Raw genomic sequence first — 14,666 nt, 5'->3', positions numbered from 1 at the left:
ACACAGCATTAACGAGGACCTGCTTCCAAAACAAGGCAGAAACGCTCCAGCTATTTCTGGGACGTGGTAAAAACTAACAGACACCTGGTAACTGTCATCTGACGAACACAAAACAAGCCAGGGGCTCGCAGCGTGTGTCAAAAGTAGGATGCAAAACTAGTCTGTACCCCCGACATTTAGCGTTGAGAATCATTTGACGAGGGGCTAGTCAATATTTTTTACAGTGTAGTTTAGCGGCAAACGTCACGTAGAATCGTCTTTATGGAAATTCCGGCCGGTTCTGAGTCATCACCTTTTTGCCACGTGTTTTTCTACCGTTTCTCCAGAACAGCCAATGGATGGTGCCATACACTGACGGATCAGGGGGGGGGGGGCATTAGCAGGGACGTATCTAGGGGGCGGACGGGGCGCCCCCTTGGGGCACGAGGAGGCCCCCGGATGGACTCAGGCCCCGTGGACCGAGGGTCCACGTTGGTCAAAACTAGGTACGTCTGAGACGAGCGAAGTTCTGACGGAGAAAAGCACGTCAGGTCAATCGGGGCCTTGTGATCAGGCTCACCGCTAGGGACCGTCCTTCTCACTACCCGGGGCCTCCTGTGAATAACCACTAGTGTCTGTGTCTGACCGCTAGTGGCCCTCTGACTCCTCACTACCCGGGGCTTCCTGTGAATAACCACTAGTGTCTGTGTCTGACCGCTAGTGCCCCTCTGACTACTCATCCTCAGAAGAGAGGAGGCCCTCTGTAGAGAGGAGGCCTCCCGGGATTACTACGGGCCCCTCCATCCCCCTTGGCCAAAGTCTATGGTACGTGTCTGGCCATTAGGGGCAAATGCTCCCCCACCCTGCAGCGCCCGAAATCGACTACGGACAGTTTGATGTTTTTGTATAACAGCCAACAGGTATAGCGAAAGCTAAACAACTTGTATTAGGAAAAGTTTGCTTTCAACTGCACAGCAGTGCAAAAGGAATGCAAATCCAATGAGTTTTTTTTTGGAACTTTGAGAAACTTTTTTGGAGGATATGCCCCATAGCGTCCAGGACCGCCTTTCTGGATCCGCCAGTCGTGCTATATAAATCACGTAACGAACTATGATTCGATGAGACTGATTTTTTTTTGCGTTCATGAGAAAACCAACGAGACGAATTTCGAAGCAACAATGAGAAAGGAGAATGGATACGGTAGAAGTTGTTGCGTCTCGGACGGCCTTCCTTTTTGGAGAGACTCTGTGTCGGGGGCAGCCGCTGGAGAGGGGGCGACATGTGACGTCACTGTGACGTCACACACGTCACAGTGACGTCACCACAGCCGTCACCAGTCGGCACCGCGCTCCGTCACCAATCGGCGCCATCTTTGACTCAGCCGTCACCACCACCGACTCGCTCCTACTCAGGGTGTGACTCGGAGTCAGAGGGACTCGGTTGACTCACCCATCACTCGGCTGACTCCGGATGACTCCCCAGGACACGTGATGAGTCCGTTGACTCCGGGTCACTCTGACGACTCTGTTGACTCCCAATGACTCTTCAGAGCTTGTTGGCTCGTATTCGTACCCGTTCACTCGTACTCGTTCGTCACCCGAGGACCATATAAAGTTATCCTTCACATATACACAGTGTATTCAAGATCAGTATAGGCTGCAGTGTCTGACAAGTGCAGGCCACGCCGATCAGAATGGGCAGCTGGCCCTCAGCTCGGCTGCTCGGGTCCGTTCTCACGCGAAGGCCGCCGTCGGACCCGTCGGACACACACGCCGCACCGTCGGCTGACCGGCCGAGGCCTCTCTGAGCTGCTGCTGACCGCCGCGGGGCCCGTCCCCTCTCAGCCCTCGTGGTACGGACCGATCACGGGCCGGCGGGCAGGAGACACCCGCACAGCCGGCCAGCCGTGACACATGGGCGGGCGGCGCGGCGCACCGACCGCCGGACACCGAGCGACGGCCCGCCTAGCCGGGATACGTATAAACAGCGTCTTAACCCGCTAACAGAGCTCATTTTCACTCCCAGGACTCTATTATAGACTCTGGATGAGTTCGCTGACTCCGGAGGACTCCTCGACACCCATGTTCACTCCCATGAAATCCGTTGACTCTGGATGACTCCCCATGACTCTGTATGACTCAGTAGACTCGTCGTGAGTCAATGTCGGTACGGGACGGACCTGTAACAGACAACAAACACAACAGAGTCACAACAAACACACAACAAACACCATAGATGATATGTGACACACACACTACACAGCAAACGGAGTCGCCATAAATAGCAAACAACATCGGCGTGACATACAACACAGACTGGTTTATCGTCAATATATATTGCACCACGGTCCACTGTGCACTGTCCATTACTTATCACTGTACCGGCCATCTGACAATGTGTGTAGTAGACACCACCAGAAGAGGGGGGGACCCACCTGTGAGGTCTGGGTAGAGCAACAGGAGCAGCGGGCAGAGGAGGGGAGCACAGAGCCGCAGACAGAGCACGTCAGCGACACTAGCGCCGCCTACCGGTCTGGTCCGGAACCTGTGGTTGCCGAGTACACCGCATGGAGAGGAGAATAGGACGAGAGGTTAGTGATCTCCTGAATACCACCCCCACTGGCGGATACAGTCGCCACCGTGACCAAGATGATGCTGTCGGAGAACCCGTGCGTCCTCTTGACACTGCAGCAGAGCCGACACCTGACCACGTCGTCATTAGAAGCGGAAACAGGGGTACAGGTGACGTCTCATGCCAGGTTCCTGCAACACACTCAAATCTGGTGAATACTACAGTGCAATACTTACGTGTGGCTCTGTGTGGCTATTAGCATGACCCGCAATCCGCCACGTGGAGGCTGCCACATCGGACTGCGTCTCTATTATCGCCCGAGACCCCTCAGGTGGTGCAGAGCCCACCATTTCCTGAGGGAAGACACGGCGGCCATCCAGCCCCGAGTAGCACTCGGTGTGTGCTACTCGCAGCCGATTGGTGGCGGCACAAACGGCCGTTGGGTGAGACAGCTCTCCAAGCACGGCGGAGGCAGGCTTGTATAGCACTCATCTGTCGTGGATGGCCTACACCAGCTGATCGTGGTGGCTGAAAATATACCGGTGGGTCAGGGCACTGTCGTACCACGACTGGCGTTTTATCACATATTTTTCCATAATATGTCATTGAATAGATTGGTTTACATTCTGATAAATCATAATGTATGCTCGAGCTGGGAAGGTCACCCAAGCCAGTTCCGATAACATGTGCACATGTCAGTTTTCCATTTGTTGGCCCACGTACACCTGTCTGCCCGCGGCTGAACACTGGCTCCTCCAGAGAGACGGACACCCCCGACCGAGCGTCTGTCCCCGGGCTCTGGTCACCGTCATGGCGACAGCTGGCCGCGCGGGGAGCTGGTGACGCTAACAGCGGAAGGGAAACGCGCCATCCGGGGCTGAAAATACAAATATTGAGAAAAGTGTCATTTTTAAATGTTGTTAATCGCAGATCGCCTCGTAGCAAGTATATTCACAAACGTTGGAACTTGGAACATAAACAGGTATGCATCAATCATGCAAAAATCGCCCACCAGACTAACCTGTCTCGGGAGGCCTCTCATTCTGTGACGGGCGAGTGTGCGGCAGCTGAAATGCCGGACTGCCGGATTGACTCCGGCGGTCGACGGCTCAGCTGCGCCAGAGCCGCACACCCGCCTCCGTCAACCTGTCGGTGTAGTAAATGGACAGGTGATCATTCCAGATGACTTATGAATGATGTTTTTAGATTCATGTAGTAAAAATTATTTATAATGAACGTAAGGTGGACTTGATAAGGCACAAAACTGAAACAGGTCACGGGAACTGGACACGGAAACGGGACACGATAACCGGGCAATTTACAAAAAAACAATAAGCAGATTCCGCAAGTGTAGGTACTCACGCCCGCTGGTGGTGGGCTTGGTCCTGAGGCCGGCGGTGCTGGTGGCGGTGCTGCCAATGCTGGGACGGGAGCTGAAAGACCAGAGATGAATATCCAGCACCTCATTGACCGTTGATTGTTGGTCAGTTACAATTTATTACCGAGCAAAAATCGCATATCGATGTAGTTCGTTATCTGTCACACTGAATCTGCAAAGTTTTGAGTAACCTACAAAGTACAGGACGTCTACGAGATATCCTATCCTTGAGATGCTATCTTTCAATCAATATTGGAAATACAGAAGAGTAAAGCTTATGCCAAACGCTCAATAGGATCTTATTTAACATTGAACTAAAATCGTCAAACTGCGCCACAAACGACTGAACAGAGCGTCACATTGGTCTCTGACCACCAGAGCGGTGTGTTGTATTTCACCGTCTCAGCTGCGTCACCGCCACTCACCCGTCTCAGCCGGTCGGAAACGGGAAGCTGAAATTGAGGGCCGCCATCAAAAATAAATAGAGACAATACAAAGGTCTAACCGGTAAATGATGAAAACAACATTCACCTCCCATGTGCAACTACAAAGGTTGAATCACAAATATGGATCACACAAGAAGAGTCCCCCAAACTAACCTGTCTCGGGAGGCCTCTGATCCTGTGACGGGCGAGTGTGCGGCAGCTGAAATGCCGGACTGCCCGATTGGCTCCGGCGGTCGACGGCTCAGCTGCGCCAGAGCCGCACACCCGCCTCCGTCAACCTGCCGGTGTAGTAAATGGACAGATGGTTATTCCAACTGATGTGTCTATGATATGATCGGCATGTTTCTAGTTGTATTTATTTATTTTTCACGTAAAGGGGACTAAGTAAAAAAGGTACACGGGGACGGGACACGGAACGGAACACAGGACATTGACACATAAAAATATTTGTATATCAATAAGCTGATTCCGCTGGTGTACTCACGCCCGCTGGTGGTGGGCTTGGTCCTGAGGCCGGCGGTGCTGGTGGCGGTGCTGACAATGCTGGCAGGGGATCTGAAACACAATATATAAATTTAGCACCTAAATTAGCACAATTTAGCACATGCACCATTTGTAGGTATACATCGTAACACGTAGTGATTTTTAGTTCTGACGACATGAAAACTGACCTAGGTATCGCTTGCAAGACTCCTCACAATATTTCTAAGATGAAGGTAGCGAACCCAGACCAGATACTGTCCCCCCCCCCCACCCCGCAAAAATTTGTGAATGCGCTGCACGATTAACCTAACTAACCGATGGAATGACTGATCCTTTGGCTTATTCTTAAATGGGAAGGTGTAGTGGTCAGTCAAGCTACATTTAGCCTTGACTTCTTTGCTTCTCTTAGCCATATACCATACTAACAAGGGCCTTACCGCGCTTATTCCAGCTTTGATTTTGTTTTCTTCATTCTCCTAGCAGGGAGTGTCGCGACTTGATGTATTATGTTTCGGGGTGGTGTTAACGTAAGGTTCTATGTGTCGCGCGGGTCAGTGGGTGGACACTCCGGGTCGTCTATTCATGGGCGGCGGCTTAGAAAAAAAAACCTGTGCATGAAAAAAATAAACTAACACTAAGCACACACAAAGCTGTTTAAGATTACTATCAAATCTTTTTTCAATGTATTGATAACACATACACAATTCATGCGTGTCTGTCCACTGTCAGTACAATACTAAAACACTCACGGAGGCTGGTGGTGGTGATTCCGGAGCCGATGGTGCTGGTGGTGGTGCTGGTGATGGCTGGTGGTGATGGTGGACCTAAAATAAATGGTAATTCTCATCAATATTTGATCATATTTTTATTTCAATTTGCTGAGGTTTTGTAGATAATTAAACACTTTGGAGATAAATGACCTAAGTTTTGACGTAACAGCCAAACTTTTACGAGGATGTGTTTGTTTCGTCGTAACGAGCCTCAGCCTGCTAATAAAACAAACACTCAAACAAACAAACAATCACTCAAACAAACAAATTAACAAATAAACAAACAAACAAACAAACAAACAAACAAACAAACACGCAATCGATATTTTAACGTTAGTTGAAACATACAAATTGAAACAACACAAAGGTCAAAGGTTTGGAAAAAGGGAGTAGGTATTTCTGGAGCCGCACCTACCTGCTGATGGTGGACTTGGTGCTGAGGCCGGTGGTGCTGGTGGTGCTGCTGGTGCTGGTGGTGGATGGTCTGAAGGGAAAGAAATACAAACTGACCGCAAATAGATGCAACTGTTAACCCGCGCCCTGCTGGGGGTGTGTGTGTGTGTTTGAACACCCACCCCCTTGTGGTTTTTCGCGAATATCTCAAAAACGGCGCGCGGAGCGCCGCCGTTTTTGGTACACCTTATCATACATCAATTCTACACATGTTGTGAAAATTTCAGACCAAGGTCATTCAAGGTCAGGTCACCAGGTCACTTGAAGTGACCTCACCTCATAAAAAGTTTCAATGTCTGTCATAGCTACACCGAGTGACCGATCGCTTTGAAACTTTCAGCGGTTGCTAAGAGCAATAGCATGTACAAAATGTATATCTCAGAATTTTGATATCGATGACCTAAGGTCAGGTCAATTTTGCGACCTCCCCATTATAAGTCAATGGGAGAAAATTGAAATGCGCCTCTTTTGGACGAAAGACATTATAAACACTCCCAAACACTGAATTACCAGTGGTTTAGACACACTGAACATGAAAATGGTGTCCGTGACCCTTGTTTATGCCCTGAGGTCATCTTAGGTCATGAATGGTATCTAACAGTTTTTCGCAAATAACTTTTGATAGAGGCATGCAAGAGCGATGAAAACGCCTTAGATGTGTTCAGCTCGACGATACGGATCGAATGATATGCAACATGACCCTTTCCGGTCAGGTCATGACCTTGACCTGAGGTCAAATTTTCAAGTTGACCTTTCAAGGTCAAGTTATAGATCATTCGATGCGTCTTGACGAGAGGAACACGATGCCGGTAAAAGTAAGCTCGTACAAGGCTTGGGTCAAAAGTTATTGCAGAAAAACTGTTTCCGAAAAAATCGGCTATTTTTGCAGTTTTTGCCCCCTGCAGGCAAAACCGTTGACGTTAGGTCAAATCTGAGAAAATTTCGGAAAGGGCGTTAATAGGGCTATCGAATGCGTTTTTCCGCGGCGCTGTAGCTCTATTGGTTCCCGAGTTATGCGTTGGCTTCTTGGAAATTGTCGACATTCGACCTGGAAATCGGCAAAATTTTGCCTTCAATGACCTCTGGTGACCTGACCTTTGACCTGACCAAAACATTGACCGAAATGATTTCCTCATTATTTTTGACGCTCTTTCGAACGCCGCCTTCCGCGTATCGCTACGTGGCCCAGGAGCCGAGTTAGAAGGGAGGGTGTTCAAACACCCCCCTTCCCCCCAGCAGGGCGTGGAAATCCAGGACCCCCAGCCGGGCGCGGGTTAACCCGCGAGTTGCTGGGGGGGGGGGCGTTAAACGCCCCCACTTTTTTCGCCGGGCCATAGCATAAAAACGGCGCGCCGCAGGCGCGCCAAATTTTGGGTACCTGTAGAGAATTTATTGAAGTTTATTGTGACAAAGTTTCAAAAAAATCGGTCGGAAAATTTTTGAGATATCGAGGTTTTAGTGACGTCATGATTTCTGAGTTTTCGACCAAAAACGGCATATGTTCAAAAAATCATATAAAATCACAGAATAGACATACAGACATGCCGTAAACGCCATTAGACTGCCAATACCTTGAACAATCAAATGGCTATCTTCGATTATTGATTATCGTTCCGAATTTTCCAAAATCTTGAACTGAATCTTGGCAATTTCTCGTGACTTCTTCACGACCATGATACATGCATTTCTTAACCCGCGCACCGACGGGGGGGGGCGGATATCCGCCCCCCCCTGAGGTTTTTCGCGGATAGCGGGAAAACCGCGGCGCGTAGCGCCGCGAAATTTGGTATGACTATTCCCTCATCAATTTTACACATGGTGTGCAAGTTTGAACCTCCTAACTTTTAAGGTCAGGTCACCAGGTCACTTTGAATGACCCAACCTCAAGTCACTTTTTTGCAACTTTGTCACCGTGCCAGAGCTACAGTAGATGTCGGAGGCCTTTGAAAGTCGCAGGATGTTATTAGGTCATTAGTAGCTACAATTTGTATATCTCGGAATTTTGATGTCGGTGACCTAAGGTCAGGTCAATTTCGCGACCTCCCCATTATAAGTCAATGGGGGAAAAATCAACTCCCTGTTTTTACCACTAAAACGGGTCGGAATGGCCCCATATACCATACATGACTTCACATACGATCAACCTTCACTACCTTGAGGTCTGTTTTGCTGTTGGGCAGCTGTAAGGTCATGTGACGTCATCAAAGGTCACCAAAGGTTTTTTGCCAATAACTCCTTACAGGAACAAGATACAGCCGCGCGGATGGTCTCATTGTGTTCAGCTCGTCAAGACGCATCGAATGATATACATGATGACCTCGAGGTCACGTGACCTGAGGTCAACCTTTGACCTTGACCTTTCGAGGTCAACATATATATCATTCGATGCGGATTGACGAGAGGATCACGATGATGCCCTTAGTTTGTTCCTATCTTGACTAATTCGAAAGTTATTCGAGAAAAACTCTCTCCATATATAGCGCCGCCATTTTGACTTTTTTGACCCCTGTGACGTCATCTTTGACCTGACCTGAAAATGACCTAAGTAAAAATTGTAGACCTTGTCCGTGCGTATCCGATGCCGTTTACCGCTTGTCGCTATCTTGCTTCGTTCTCGAGATCTCAGGGGGGGGCGGTCATCCGCCCCCCCCCCGTCGGTACTAAGTTGGCGCAGACCCCCGTCGGTGCGCGGGTTAAATTGAACTTTTTTAGCCAAACACGTACACATATGATAAAATGAATGTCACCATCGTGTTCTACGCCCCAAATTACCCATAAAACATGTGTCACAGGCTGCGAATATCAGTTTTGATTTTCGGGGATATGTGCCTACCCGGTTGACCTGACCTTGACCCTGACCTATGCTTGACTGACCCCTACAAGGAGCTGACACTCTTGTAGGCCTTATATGATGGATTGTGCACCGTTTTGACAGAGTTTATGACGAGAGGCGCCCATTGCGAAGTTCTGAAATCCATGCTACTGAAAGCCCGATTTCAGGTGTTTGACCTGACCTTGACCCGACCTGTGACCTCAAAATTCAACTTTAAAGTACTCATCTGAAGCGTCTCGTCGCGTTCTTTCGTTTGCCGCCTCGTGCGTTTCGCTGCGCCTATTGGTTCTCGAGTTATCGGCTGGGGGCGTCTAACGCCCCCCCCCCCAGCAAACGGTGGGTGGCGAAATACCCCAGCAACTGCCGGGTTAAACAATACAGTGGGTTCACCTCTGAACCAGTTAACCCTCGCATCGACGGGGGGGCGGATATCCGCCCCCGCTGAGGTTTTTCGCGAATAGCGGGAAAACCGCGGCGCGTAGCGCTGCGAAATTTGGTATGACTATAACCTCATCAATTTTACACATGGTGTGCAAGTTTGAACCTCCTACCTTTTAAGGTCAGGTCACCAGGTCACTTTGAATGACCCAACCTCAAGTCACTTTTTTTGCAACTTTGTCACCGTGCCAGAGCTACAGTAGATGTCGGAGGCCTTTGAAAGTCGCAGGATATTATTAGGTCATTAGTAGCTACAATTTGTATATCTCGGAATTTTGATATCGGTGATCTAAGGTCAGGTCAATTTCGCGACCTCCCCATTATAAGACAATGGGGGAAAAATCAACTCCCTGTTTTTACCACTAAAACGGGTCGGAATGGCCCCATATACCATACATGACTTCATATACGATCAACCTTCACTACCTTGAGGTCTGTTTTGCTGTTGGGCAGCTGTGAGGTCATGTGACGTCATCAAAGGTCACCAAAGGTTTTTGGCCAATAACTCCGTACAGGAACAAGATACAGACGCGTGGATGGTCTCATTGTGTTCAGCTCGTCAAGACGCATCGAATGATATACATGATGACCTCGAGGTCACGTGACCTGAGGTCAACCTTTGACCTTGACCTTTCGAGGTCAACATATATATCATTCGATGCGGATTGACGAGAGGATCACGATGATGCCCTTAGTTTGTTCCTATCTTGACTAATTCGAAAGTTATTCGAGAATAACTCTCCATATCTAGCGCCGCCATTTTGACTTTTTCGACCCCTGTGACGTCATCTTTGACCTGACCTGAAAATGACCTTTGTAAAAATTGTAGATCTTGGCCGTGCGTATCCGATGCCGTTTACCGCTTGTCGCTATCCTGCTTCGTTCTCGAGATCTCAGGGGGGGCGGTCATCCGCCCCCCCCCGTCGGTGCAAAGTTGGCGCAGACCCCCGTCGGTGCGCGGGTTAAATGGTAAAACAAAATCATGACGGAGTCCGGTATCAATATTTGAGTGTGGATAGTACTACAGTTTTTCCATTGCATTGATTATGAAGAAGAAATTACTGACAAAATATCATGTGCAGCATAGGGAAAAAAATCAGTTTATCGTTTTCAGTTTCAATCAAAGATCCACCTCCACCACTCACGGAGGCTGGTGGAGGACTTGATCCCGGAGCCGGTGGTGCTGGTGGAGGACTTGATCCCGGAGCCGGTGGTGCTGGTGGTGGTGCTGGTGATGGTGGTGGACCTGAAATAACACAAACGTTTTAACCCTCGCACGACCAGGCCATTTCTCATAACACGAACGACCAGGGGGGGTTGTTACGACCCCCCCCCCTGGCGTTTCGAAACGGAAGGTCGTAGAGCTTAGCGCAAAACCAACGGATTGCTCTCAACGAGATCTCGCGATTGGTGGTATATTTTTTGGTCCTAGGTCAACATTTGACCTACTTTTGACCGGTCAAAGGTCAAATTTTCGGAAAAATAGACTTTTTTCAACTTTGGGCGGCGATTGCGGCAAAACGGTGGGAGATATCGACTTGAAACCTTCACTATCGTATTCCTTGATCAATTCTCTATGGTTTGGTATGTATTTTCGTTTCCCTAGGTCTAAAAATGGCGCGTTGGGAGCGCCGGAAGTCGGCAAGGTCACAGTCGGCGGCAGAAATTCGAAAAATCAAAATTTAAATTTTTGAAATCTGATTGTATTTTTGGATTTGGGAGGTCCATTTGCTCCCTATAGAAGCTAATATTGCTGCATATTCCCATTGAGGTGACAAGAATTAGCAAAATAGTGGTTCGGGCGCTTTTCAAAAATAGTACCGGACGCTGTTCCTCTTGTGACGTCATAGCTCCGTGACCTGACCTGACCTGGTCAAATTTCTTATAATATATGATAGCCAATACTTGCCCCAACATGCATGGGAAGTTTCATCACGATCCATCAACCGATGTCCGTACCACCGGCAGGAAACCTCGGGCGTTGGCACTCAGTTTGTGAAAATCCGGCCGGAGGCTGTACCTCTTATGACGTCATAACTCCGTGACCTGACATGACCCGATCAATTTTTTTCGGCAAAAGATGCGCAAAGGTTGCCCCAGAGGGTATTGAAAATTTCAGCCCGCTACGACAAGCCGTTTAGCGTGCACTTCGAAAAAACCTCAGGGGGGGTTGATACAACCCCCCCTAGGCGTTCTAGGGTTAATTACTAGTTACGCAGAGACCAATTAGCGCCGCATATAACACAAATACAATAAAACGGCTAACCACACAACGGATGCCTATTACTAACATTGGTTTGACGTTACATGCGTAGGCCTAGGTATATTGTACCAATTTCTTCTTATATTTTGATAAAAATCTCGTAAGAAAAAAAGATAATTGTGGTTATTTGACGCAAAAACACGACCATTCATAACAAAATGAAAAGTCAGAACTGATCGTCTTGTAGTTGAAAAGAAAATCATCTATGATAAAACTTGTATTCTATCAACATTCATTACAATTACCAAATATTTTTTTATTTCCTATTGACGAGTACAGCGCGCGACAGTTTGCCCGCCGATATCGCGTCTGTACTCACGGAGGCTGGTGGCGGGCTTGGTGCTGAGGCCGGTGGTGCTGGTGGTGGTGCTGGTAGATGACCTGAAAAAGAATCAGCACATGTTGAGTTTTAATTGTTATTCATTGTATGAAAATATAGCGTTCACTTCTTTTCTTAACAAGTTTCGGAGAGTGGGCAAGAAGTTTCTCACCCATCCCCACCTATTTGATAGATGCGACTTCGAGACAAGTCGAAGCTGCATATACGCTCATTAGCATTCCTGATGGAATACCTATTCGTAACAATACAATTTATAGCCTATCGTTATAGATTTGGCGATGAAAAACAAATTAAAAATGTGCCTCTAACTTATGACCAAAATAAGATATCTCCACTTTTATAGTCAATTTGTGATAAGACACTCACGGAGGCTGGTGGCGGGCTTGGTGCTGAGGCCGGTGGTGCTGGTGGTGGTGATGGTAGATGATCTGAAATGGAAGGAATACAAATTGACCGTAAACCGATGAAACTGTTGTAAAATGCAGTAGATTCACCTCTCAACCAGTCCAAAGGTCAGCAAAATCCTGACGGAATCCGTTGTCAGCGTTTTATTATTATATTTTATTAGTACAGCTTTTATTTCATTATGGCCGTTTTCACGACGGAACTTTCGCAGAGGAACTTATTTGATACCTAAAAAGTACCTACCCTTAGAGGCCTTAACATCCCTCAAACTGAAATATTTTATGTTCAAAATAATTTTAGAAGTTTAAATCCGGGCATTTTTTGCCCTCAAATCACTTATTTATTTACAAACACAGCAATTTTTGGTTCTAGTAGCCCACCTTTCGACTATGAGGTATTAAATCAGCGTGGCAACTTGCTCCCTCTTTGCTCCCTCGGGTATCTAATTCCGGAATTCTTAAAAACAAGGAAAGTATATATCGAGTTCTCTTTTATACCTATTCAGTTATGTTTTAATGGTGATTAAAATATGACAAATTTTTTAATTACATTTCATATAAGAAAACACGCAAAACAATGAAACAAAAATAACTACGGCAGATAATTACCTTCAGGTATCTAATTCCGACCAATCAGCACCTCAGTAGGATATGACGTCATACAAGAATGGTGGTGAAGGCCGTTTGCAGTCCCGGCCGGTAGGTCACGTGACCGCCGGGCGCCTCGGGTCACGCGGCGGTCGGGAGTCGGACGCGGGGCGTGGTCGCGGGCGGACGCGCGGGGCATCATGCTTTGCTTTGCTTGCTTTGTCAACTTCATATAACTTACTATCGCATTCGTGTGAAAGCCAAACACTGCTCAGTGCCCTTAGAAATTGAGTTTTGGAAAGCTCAAGTCCCTATAGCTCCTCAGGTCGGCAACAGTTGAAGCCTCATCTGAACCCATGTGAAAAAAACGAGGGTAAGGAACCTTGTGTTGCTTTTTCTTTTACCGTCATAATTATCTCAAACCATCACAATTTTGAGTTGCCACATTGTCTGCTTCACTACATTCGTGTAAAACTTGGGTGAAGGCTGGTGGCTCAAAGAAAGGTGAAGATATTTCTTTAAGTGCCTAATCCGTGAAATTGAAATATCCCGGCTTTACAAATCTACACTTTTCATTTTCTCCACGATACATGTTTTAAAATTGTTTAAATTTTATCTACATTTGTTAAAATCGGGGCTTTGGTTTTGTGTAAACTAGATCATAAAGTTTACTATAGTTTTGTGTAACCTGATGGCTGAAGAAACTAGTAATTTTGCTAAAATGATGTGCGGAAATTTGTTGCTTTCCAAATCAAATTACTCATACCTATATTTCATTCAAAATTAGGAGGCATTATTACTGTTTTTTCTTGTAACATGAACTGAGCTTGGGTACGGTGCTCCGGAAACGTTGTGGAACTTTAAGCTAGCTAGAGCAGTTTCCATAAAAATTGTTTAGATAGTTGACATGGCTTGTTGACAACTCTTTTGCTGTTTCTAAAAAAAGTGGAAAAAATATTTTCCTGCATTAAGCACACAAGGCATGTTATTCTCATAAGCTATCGAATGTGTGTGAGTGTTTTTTTAAGCTGTTTTTTTAAGCTTTTAAGCTGTAACTTCAGTTACTTCACTTTAGAACATATTGCCCAGAATGCGTCACTGATCATGAGCTGGTATATCATATCATATGTAGCAAATACATAAATGAGAATAGTGTGTCATGAATTTTTGTGCATGCTTCTGGATCATCTGTAATTACATCAAAGGCTCGGCTCAAGAGTGTCCTGCCGACCAGCTTATGCCCAACCCTTTCTGTCCGCAGAACGTCGCCTGCGACTCCCGCACGCCGTTTGCCCCGGCCGTCCGTACTGGTCTTCGCGCTGCGAGCCACGCTGGAGTTCGCGGCGGCGTCGTGGAGCTCCCATCGGGACGGCGTGTGATGCCCGCGTCGAGCTTATAAGCCGTGAGCTTCGATTGGCGGCTCACGCGGTCACCAGCTGTATGTACAGCCTCGGCCCCGACGACCCCGCTAATGGCCGAGACCGGCATACCCCCGGCATGGGTCCGCTGTCCGGCGCAGCGCTGGCCGCCCGCATGCTATGCTACTTTTGGCTGTATCGCTGCCCAGCGGGAGCGCGCTCCACGCTGCGGAAGAGGTACACGTTGCGACCCGACTGAGGACTGCAACCGGATGGTGACACGTCGGCCTCTGCGCCCTGGCCGGGGCAGGCGTGACCGACGTCACAGTGGAGGAACGCCCAAACAAGACCAGCCCACCGTC

General features: G+C 47.8%; 1 long non-coding RNA gene across 1 annotated transcript; it reads right to left on the bottom strand.

The window, feature by feature from the left end:
* Positions 1-3,593: 3,593 nt before the first annotated feature.
* LOC122389495 lies at positions 3,594-5,643 on the bottom strand. The gene is made up of 6 exons (XR_006257985.1): positions 5,607-5,643; positions 4,859-4,929; positions 4,528-4,652; positions 4,354-4,380; positions 3,913-3,983; positions 3,594-3,696 (listed from the first exon to the last, which is right to left on the bottom strand). It is a non-coding gene; the product is annotated as an uncharacterized LOC122389495 (long non-coding RNA).
* Between the last annotated feature and the right edge of the window lie 9,023 nt (positions 5,644-14,666).

This window comes from Amphibalanus amphitrite, unplaced genomic scaffold, assembly GCF_019059575.1.
Source record: "Amphibalanus amphitrite isolate SeventyFive unplaced genomic scaffold, NRLGWU_Aamphi_draft 000360F_arrow, whole genome shotgun sequence".
Lineage (NCBI taxonomy): Eukaryota > Metazoa > Arthropoda > Thecostraca > Balanomorpha > Balanidae > Amphibalanus > Amphibalanus amphitrite.
This window is presented reverse-complemented; position numbering and strand designations above follow the sequence as displayed.